This window comes from Saimiri boliviensis, chromosome 3 (genome assembly GCF_048565385.1).
Source record: "Saimiri boliviensis isolate mSaiBol1 chromosome 3, mSaiBol1.pri, whole genome shotgun sequence".
Lineage (NCBI taxonomy): Eukaryota > Metazoa > Chordata > Mammalia > Primates > Cebidae > Saimiri > Saimiri boliviensis.
In genome coordinates, this window is record NC_133451.1 from 164,008,067 (window position 1) to 164,017,433 (window position 9,367).

The window sequence follows — 9,367 nt, forward strand, 5'->3', positions numbered from 1 at the left end:
CGAAGAAAAAAGAAGATCCAAATAAACAAAATCAGAAACAAAAAAAGGAGACATTATCATTGATTTTACAGAAATAAAAAAAATTGACAGGGACTATGATGCACAGCTCTATGCCAACAAACTGGAAAATATAAAGGAAACCTCTTAATACCTGGAAATATACAACCTATAAAGATTGAATCAGGAAGAAATAAATAATCTGAACAGACAGAAAACAAGTAGCAATATTGAATCAGTAATAAAATATTCCCCAAAAGAAAAGCACAGGACTGGATACTGGCACTGATGAATTTTACTGAGGAAGAACTATTATCAATTCTCCTGAAACTACTGTAAAAAGTTGGGGGGGAAGAAATTCTACCCTAACTTATTCTATAAGGCCAGAATTATCCTGAAACCAAATCCAGACAAGGACACAATAGAAAAAGAAAACTACAGATTAATACCCCTGATGAAAATAGATTTTAAAAACTCAACAAAATATTAGTAAACTAAATCTACAGCACATCAAATAGGTAAAACACCATAATCAAGTGGGATTTATTCCATGGTCACAAGAATGATTCAATATATGCAAATTAATCAATGTGATACATCACACCAATAGAATGAAAGAAAAAAAACATATCCATTCAACAGATGCAGAAAAAGCATTGGATAACATTCAAAATCCCTTCATGATAAAAAGAAAACCTCTTAATTAGGCATAGAAATAATATGCCTCAAATAATAAATGCCATATACAACAAATTACCAGCTTACATTCTACTGAATGGAAAAAGGCTGAAAGCTTCTCCTCTAAGGGAGTAAAGGCTCTCTAAGCCTCCAGTCTCAGTTTCAGTTACTCTAAGGACTGGAACTACAATGCCCACTTTCACCATTTTTATTCAACAGAGTACTTGAAGTCCTTGCCAAAGCAATCAGTCAAGAAATAAAAGGCATCTAAATTGGAAAAATGTACTTCAAATTGTCTTTCTTTGCAAATATTATCTATTATATTTTTAAAAAACCAAAAGAATCCTCCAAGAAACTCTTAGATTTGATAAATGAATTCAGTAAAGTTACAAGATACAAAATCTGTATACAAATATCAGTAGCATTGCTACAAACCAGTAATGAACTAGCTGGGAAAAAAAACAACAAGAAGAAGCCAATACCATTTGCCATAACTACACACACACACACAAACACACACACACACACACACACACACACACACACCCCTAGGAATAAATTTAGCCAGAAAGTTGAAAGACTTCTACAAAGGAAATTCAAACACTGATGAAAAAAATCGAAGAACATACAAACAAATGAAAAGATATCCATGCTCATGGAAGAATTCATAACACCCAAAGCAATCTACATATTTAATGTAATTACTATCAAAATACCAGTGACATTCTTCACAGAAAAAGAAAAAACATCATAAAATCACACACACACACACACACACACACACACACACACGCCATAGTAATGATGTGCAAAAAGAATAAAGCTGGAGGCATTATAATGCCTGACTTCAGTATGTATTACAAGGCTATAGTAACCATAATAGCATAGTATTGGCATAAAATTACATGCATGGACCAGTGGAAGAAAATATAGAACCCAAAAATAAATCCCTGTATTTACAGTCAACTGATTTTAAACAAGGCCCCAATAGCATATACTGGGAAAATAAAACCTTCTTCAATGAATTGTGCTGGGACAACTGGATATCCATATGTAGAAGAAAGAATTTGGATTCTCATCTCTCACCTAAATAAATTCAAAACGTATTAAAGATTTAAACGTAAGACCCAGAACTCTAAAACTGCTAGATGAAAACACAGGGGAAATTCTCCAGTATATTGGTCTAGACAGGATTTTGTGGCTAAGACCTGAAAAACACAGGCAGCAAAAAAATAGACAAATGGGCGAGTATAAACTAAAAATCTTCTGCACAGAAAAGGAAACAAAATAATGAAGAAACAATCTGTTGAATGAGAGGAAATATTTGCGAACTATTTATCCAGTAAGAGACTAATATCCAGAAGATTCAAGGAAATCAAACTCAATAGGAAAAAAAATCCCATTAAAAAATGGGCAAAAGTCATAAACAGACATTTCTCAAAAGAAGATGTACATATGCTAACAGATACATAAAAAATGCTCAACATCACTAATCATGAGGGAAGTGCAAATAAAAACCACAATGAAATATCATCTTACCCCAGTCAGAATAGCTATTATAAAAAATACCAAAAAATCACAGTTGCTGGTGAAGATGTGGAGAAAATGGTACTCCTAAACACTGTCAGTGAGAATGTAAATTAGCACAGCCTCTATGGAAAACAGCATGGAGATTTCTCTAAAACACTAAAAGCAGAACCACCATATGATCCAGCAACCTCACTACTGAGTATAAATCCAAAGGTGAGGAAATTAATTTATCAAAAGGGTAACTCCACCCTTATGTTTATTGTAGCACCGTTCACAATAGCAAAGATATGGACTTAATCTAAGTGTTCATCCATAGATAAATGAATAAAGAAAATGGGGTATTTATACATAATGGAATGCTATTTGGCCATAAGAAAGAATGAAATCCTATTATTGGCAATAACATGATTACAGCTGAAGGTCATTAAGTTACATGAAATAAGCCAGGCACAGAAAGAGAAATGCTGCATGTTCCCACTCATGCGTAGCAGATAATAAAGTTGATCAAATGGAGGTAAAGAATAAAATCATAGCAGAAGCTGGGAAGGATATGTGAGTGGGAGGAGGGGGACGAACAGAGGTTGGTTAATGTGTACAAAAAATCTAGTCAGATAGTAAGAATAAGTTCAACTGTTCGATAGTAGAGTGACTACAGTGAACGACCATGTATTGCATATTTCAAAATAGCTAAAAGAAAGGACTTGGCCGGGCGCGGTGGCTCAAGCCTGTAATCCCAGCACTTTGGGAGGCCGAGGCGGGTGGATCACGAGGTCAAGAGATTGAGACCATCCTGGTCAACATGGTGAAACGCCGTCTCTACTAAAAATACAAAAAATTAGCTGGGCATGGTGGTGCGTGCCTGTAATCCCAGCTACTCAGGAGGCTGAGGCAGGAGAATTGCCTGAACCCAGGAGGCAGAGGTTGCAGTGAGCCGAGATTGCGCCATTGCACTCCAGCCTGGGTAACAAGAGCGAAACTCCATCTCAAAAAAAAAAAAAGAAAGGACTTGAAATGAGCCCCACACATAGAAATGATAAATGCTTGAGGTGATGGATATCCTAAAAATCCCAACTTGATTGTTACAAATTCTATGCATGTAACAAAATATCACATGTATCCAGTAAATATCTATAAATCTTATATATCAGTAAAATAGCAACTTGCCTGGAACTGATTAATATTGTTTAAAAACAATTTATGTTCTTCCAATCATACCATCTGCAGCTGATAAGTGTCTATTTGCAACAACAACAACAACAACAACAAAGTCTCACTATGGCTTTGTTGTTAAAGAGAGTCATGACTACTGTACATATATAACATTACTGTGTATTTTGTCTTATTTGATCCTTACAATAACCCTTTAACAAAGGTAGATCACAGAGTGTGTTATTTCCTATTTAGTTGAAGAACAGAAAGTTCTGTGAATTTTCAGGGGTTACCTCAAATTTGTGACTTAGAAGTATTGGACTTTTAAAGATATGGGCAGCTAGTTCTGACCATCACCTTCCTGCTGGTGAGACAGGCTACTGTCTATCGCTGAGAACTTTGATTGAAGGCTTGACAGGAAAATGAGTTATAACCACTGTTTGTTTGTTTGTTTTTACACTGCTATTTATATGGCGAAAGCTGAAAGCCTGATTTTTATGGCAAAAATAAGATAAAATAAAATAAGCTCATGCTTTAGGGATTCCTCTACTAATTGACTCAAGGCTTCACACTAGAAGTCATAAGAATGTTTGCCTGTGTTCCTAAGTGAGAACTCAGGAAAAAGTGTGTGGTTATGATACGGGTAATAATCACTTTTAATGTCCAAAACTGAGGGACTGGTATTCTCCTAAATAGGACTCCCTTTATGTTTCCCATCTCAGAAAATGGTAATACTATTCTTTTATTGCTCAGGTCATGATTCTTAGAGATAGTCTTCACTCTTTACTTTGTTTTTAGGCTCAACAACTAATTCATTAGCAAACTCTGACAACTGCATGCTGAAAGTATATTCAGAATCTTAAATTTTACTGTAGTCATACTAAAATCTTGTCCAAGCCAAAAATTATTTAAATGACCTCTTAAATGATGTCCTTGTTTCACCTTGATCTTCTTCGCTGTGTTTCAGGCAGAGTAGCCAGAGGGATCATGTTAAAACAATGGTCAGATCCTGTTTTCTCTCTGTATGAAACCAGCAAATGACTTCCTATCTCACACAGAAGCCTAAATTTTAACAATGGCTGACAGCCTGTAGGTCATCTGCCTCTTCCATTTACCTATCCAAACTCATCTGCTACAGCTCTTCATCTTATTCTTCACCAAGTGCACTGGCCTTCTCTCTCCCTCTCATAAGCCAATATGCTTCTGCCTTGGAGCTCTGGTACACATTGTTTCTTCTGTCTGTAACTCTGTTGTCCCAGAGAGCTGCATGGGTCACTCCCTCACTTTTATCAGTCCAAATTTTTACTCGAATATGATCTACTTAGCAAAACTTTCCTAGTCACCCAAAACAAGCTTGGATCCACAAGCACTCACTCCTGCTCTGCTTTTACTCAACATTTATCATCCTCTCACATATAGTTTATTCCTTGTTTAGATTGTTTAGTTTATGTCTCACCTAGTAAAATAGAAGTTGAATGAAGACAAAAATTTGGTCTGTATTTTTTACTGTTGTAGGCCCAGCACTCAATACAGTTCTTGTACATAGTTGGTGCTCGATAATTATTTGCTGAATGAATGAACTTGCTGAATGAGGAATTAATCTTCCTTATTTGGTGAATTAGGGTCTCTATTTTCTTAAGACTTTCAAAATGACAAGAAGCAGATATCAAATGGACCAAGCCTATCATTCACTGTCTTAGGTGCTGAGGAAGCGCTATGCCAAAGGTAGGTACAAAAGAAACAATAGAAATCTGGAAATTGGTGATAAAGGTACAATAGCACGTTAAATAATTTTTTTAAATCAATTTAGCCCTTAATAATTTGCAAAGAAATTTTATACGCATATTGAATTTAATTTTACCACTCTAAGATCTGCAGGAAAAATAAATAATTTCCTTTTTGTAAATAAGAAAACAAAAATTTAGAGAAATTAGATAATTTGTCCAGAATCACACTATTAATACATAGCAGAGCTAAAATGAAGTCTTAGGATACACTTATCTTGAGGCTGAATCAGCGTTTCTTTCACTTTTTTCCCACACATATTTGAATGGCACATTTTAACATCATTGTTTTTGTGTCAGGAAAATTATAATTTTTAAAATCAAGATACAAAATGTCCTTAAAAAGATGAGTAGTTCTCACTGAGACCCATCACCCTGACTCTACATAAGACACACCCCTGGGACTCACCGTGTGTGAATACAATTCAGTCCATGTGGGGCAGGCAGGTGTCCAGATGGGCAATGCCTGTTGGGAGCTCACATGAGATTCAAACTGATGGGCAGATGCCCAGTGAAAAGACCATTGGTAAAAGGGATAGTCCAACTTTACCAGCTTCTTCTGTGAAACCAGTGCTAGTAAATGTGTGTCTTGGCTGTGTTGTGGATCTAGAGCCTATGGCCATTGATGAAATCCGAAATGGCCCATACCAACAGCTCTTCTACCCAGAATAGCTCATCACTGCAAAAGAGGATGCTCTCAATAACAATGTTCATGCTCCCTACACCATTGGCAACGAGATCAATGACCCAATGCTGGACTGGATCTGCAAGCCCTCTGACCAGTGTACAGGACTTCAGGACTTCCTAGTGTTCCACAGCTTTGGCGGGGCCACTGGCTCTGGCTTTACCTCACTTCTGATGGAGCAGCTCTCTGTTGATGATGGCCAAAAATCTAAGCTGTAATTTTCTATCTCCTCATCCCTGCAGGTGTCCACACCTGTGGCTGAGCCCTACAGCTCCATCCTGACCACTCACTCACACCAACCTAGAGCACTCAGATTGTGCCTTCATGGTGGATGATGAAGCCATCTATGACAATTGCTGCCAAACCTGGACATTGAGTGCCCAACCTACACCAACCTCAACTGCCTCATTAGCAAAGTAACCTCCTCCACCACACCTTCTCTGCACTTTGACAAGGTCTTCAATATGGACCTGACAGAGTTTCAGATTGACCTGGTGACCGGAACTCCTATCTACGTCCCCCAGGCCACCTATGTGCCAGTCATCTCTGCAGAGAAAGTGTACCATAGCAGCTGTTTTTGACAGGGATCACCAATGCCTGCTTTGTGCCTGCCAGCCAGTTGTCAAAGTGTGATGGTATGGCAGTTTAGGGTATATGGCTTACTGATATGGCAAGTGTGTGGCCTGTCTGTTGTACCACAGAGATGTGCCCAAGGATGTCAATGATGCCATTGCCACCTTCAAGTCTAAGTGCAGCATTCAGTTTGTGGACTGTTGCCCCACATGCCTCAAGGTTGGTATCAACTACTGCCACCCACTGTGGTGCCTGGGGGTGACTTGGCCAATGTACAGGGTGATGTGTGCAGGCTGAGCAACACAACTGCCATTGCCAAGGCCTAGGCCCACTTGGACCACAAGTTCGAGCTGGTGTATGCCAAGAGGGCGTTTGTACACTGGGACATGGGCAAGGGCATGAAGGAGGGCGAGTTCTCCATGGCTCAGGGAGGATACGGCTTCCCTGGAGAAGAATTATGAGGAAGTAGGCATGGACTCCTGTGAGGACAACAACGAGAGAATGGAATAGAACAGCTGCCTGGAGCCTATTCATTATGTTTATTGAAAAATCCTTTGGAAATAAACGTCTCCTTGCATGGTTAAAAATAAATAAATATATAAATAAATAAGCATTTAGTATCTTTAGCAAAACAGAACTTAATGCCCAAAAGGATAGATATACATTTTAAAATATTTTGTTATTGGCATTGTTTTACACAGAGAAAGCATAAGAAAATATGTAAATATTGCAAAGATAACTGATTGGCCTTTTCTTTTTTTCATTTTGCTTTCAGGAATGTGTGGGCAAACAGCCTATCTCTAGTGAAAAAATGCAGACTATTGCTATATTAATATCCACATGCAGAACACGAAAGCTGAAAACAAAATAACTACAAAATTACACCAAACAACAGCTAAATTAAAGAAGCTGAGTATACAGTTCCATATATTTTCACTATAAAGAGAATGTTTTTGCAAATTGAAAATATATAAATAATTGTCATAAAGACGTAATTGCTTTTAAAGATAAAATAATTGAAGGCTGGTTTTGTTCTCAAATTATTCAGAACTTTGTTGGTGCTTCTGAGGATTAGAGCTTAGCAATGTTTTTGAAGCTTTGCTCTTTTCCCATACCTCCAAAATGTTGTTCAGCTTTTTCCATTCTAAATAATCTGAGGAAAGCAATGTTACTCCCCTTACAGATCAAATATAGAACAAATCTGAGTGGCTGGTGACAAACTTCTATATCCCCATAACTATAAAAATTAATATGTGGAAGTAATATTTATTACTTATCTTTCTGAATAATTGTTTAAAAATATTATTTAATGGTGGTCTTTTGTTTTATTTAGAAGTTTATTTTTATATCTCAACATAATAAACAGTAGCAAATACAAATTACAGGGCATAGGAAGGAATCAGCATTTATTGTCAACTAATGACTACACTTGCAATGCATTATTATTATTATTATTTTTAATTTTTAGACAGAGTTTCACTCTTGTTACCCAGGCTGGAGTACAATGGTGCAATCTTGGCTCACCACAACCTCTGCCTCCCAGGTTCAAGTGATTCTCCTGCCTCAGCCGCCAAGTAGCTAGAATTACAGGCATGAACCACCATGCTTGGCTAATTTTTTATATTTTTAGCAGAGATGGAGTTTCTCCATGTTGGTCAGGCTGCTTTCAAACTTTTCACCTCAGGTGATCCACCCACCTCAGCCTCCCAAAGTGCTGGAATTACAGGTGTGAGCCACTGCTCCTGGCCTGGTATGTATTATTTTAGAATTCAAACAATACTTTAATGTGGATATTAATATCTGCATTTTACAGGTGAGGAACATGATATTCAGAAATTAAGTTTACATAGTTACTAAGGAACAGATACAGGGTTTCAACTTCATTTTATCTCTGGAGTGAATGATCTTCCAAATATACCCTTTTTGATCCCATAGTGTTTGGAAGGGATGATCTTCCAATAGCTTAGGAATGCGTGAAACCCCTAAAGACATCTTGGCAAATGCCTATTCAGAAAAACAAATCTTATGACCAAAAACTTATTAATTTGAAGGCCACAATATATTGTTAAAGCTAAAATAATTAACAAGTTCTTATGTATATCTAGTCTAATTTCATCTCTGCCAGTTCCCATCTATCATTTGAGGTCATACACAATAATAACTCTTCAAATTAATTGCCTTTCAGCTAACTGAAGAGAGCTATTTCCCCTGGTTTTCTCTTCTTTAGGTTAAGTATCTATAATTCATTTCAAATAATTCCTTAGCAAATAAACTGTCAATTGATTATTATCTATGACCGGAAAGAGATTCTGATAGAACTCTGAGAGGAACTCAGAGACAATTTTAATGTTAAACTTTTAATGTTCATTTCAGCAATGAAAGAACTGAAACCCCAATCAACTAAGCAAATTTTAACTTAAAGTTAGGCTATCTTTTCTCTAAGAGTAAGAATCTATAACTGATTTACTTGGGTATGTTACATGGCAAAGTGAAGATCAGTGAATTCACATGTGAAGAACAATGAATACCTTCTGAATAAAGGTTTCTATTAAAACTCATGACAGACACTTTGAAATAAATTATAATTCTAGATTGTGTTTTCCTACTATTTCCTAGGGCTGCTGTAACAAATTTTCACAAACTTGGATGGCTTAAAACAACAGAAATTTCTTCTCTCACAGTTCTGGAGTCTAGAGGTCATAAATCAAGGTGTAGGCAGAGTTATAACCCTCTTTCTAAACTTCTAGGGTAGGATCCTTCCTCACTTCTTCCACATTCTGTTGGCTCCGGGTGTTCTTGGCTTGTAGATGCAGCACTTCAATCTCGGGGCATATCATCACTGGTGTTATCCCCTCATGCGCCTGTCTCTGTGTCTCTTCACTACAACATCAATCTTATTGGATAAGGGCCCATTCTACCTTAGTATGACCTCACTGAACTAATCATATCTGCAGCAACCCTATTTTCAAAT

At 37.0% G+C, this 9,367-nt stretch overlaps 1 pseudogene; it reads left to right on the forward strand.

Annotated features, from left to right (window-relative positions):
• The first annotated feature begins 5,593 nt into the window (after positions 1-5,593).
• Positions 5,594-6,906, forward strand: LOC101038378 (tubulin alpha-4A chain-like; annotated as a pseudogene).
• Positions 6,907-9,367: the final 2,461 nt, after the last annotated feature.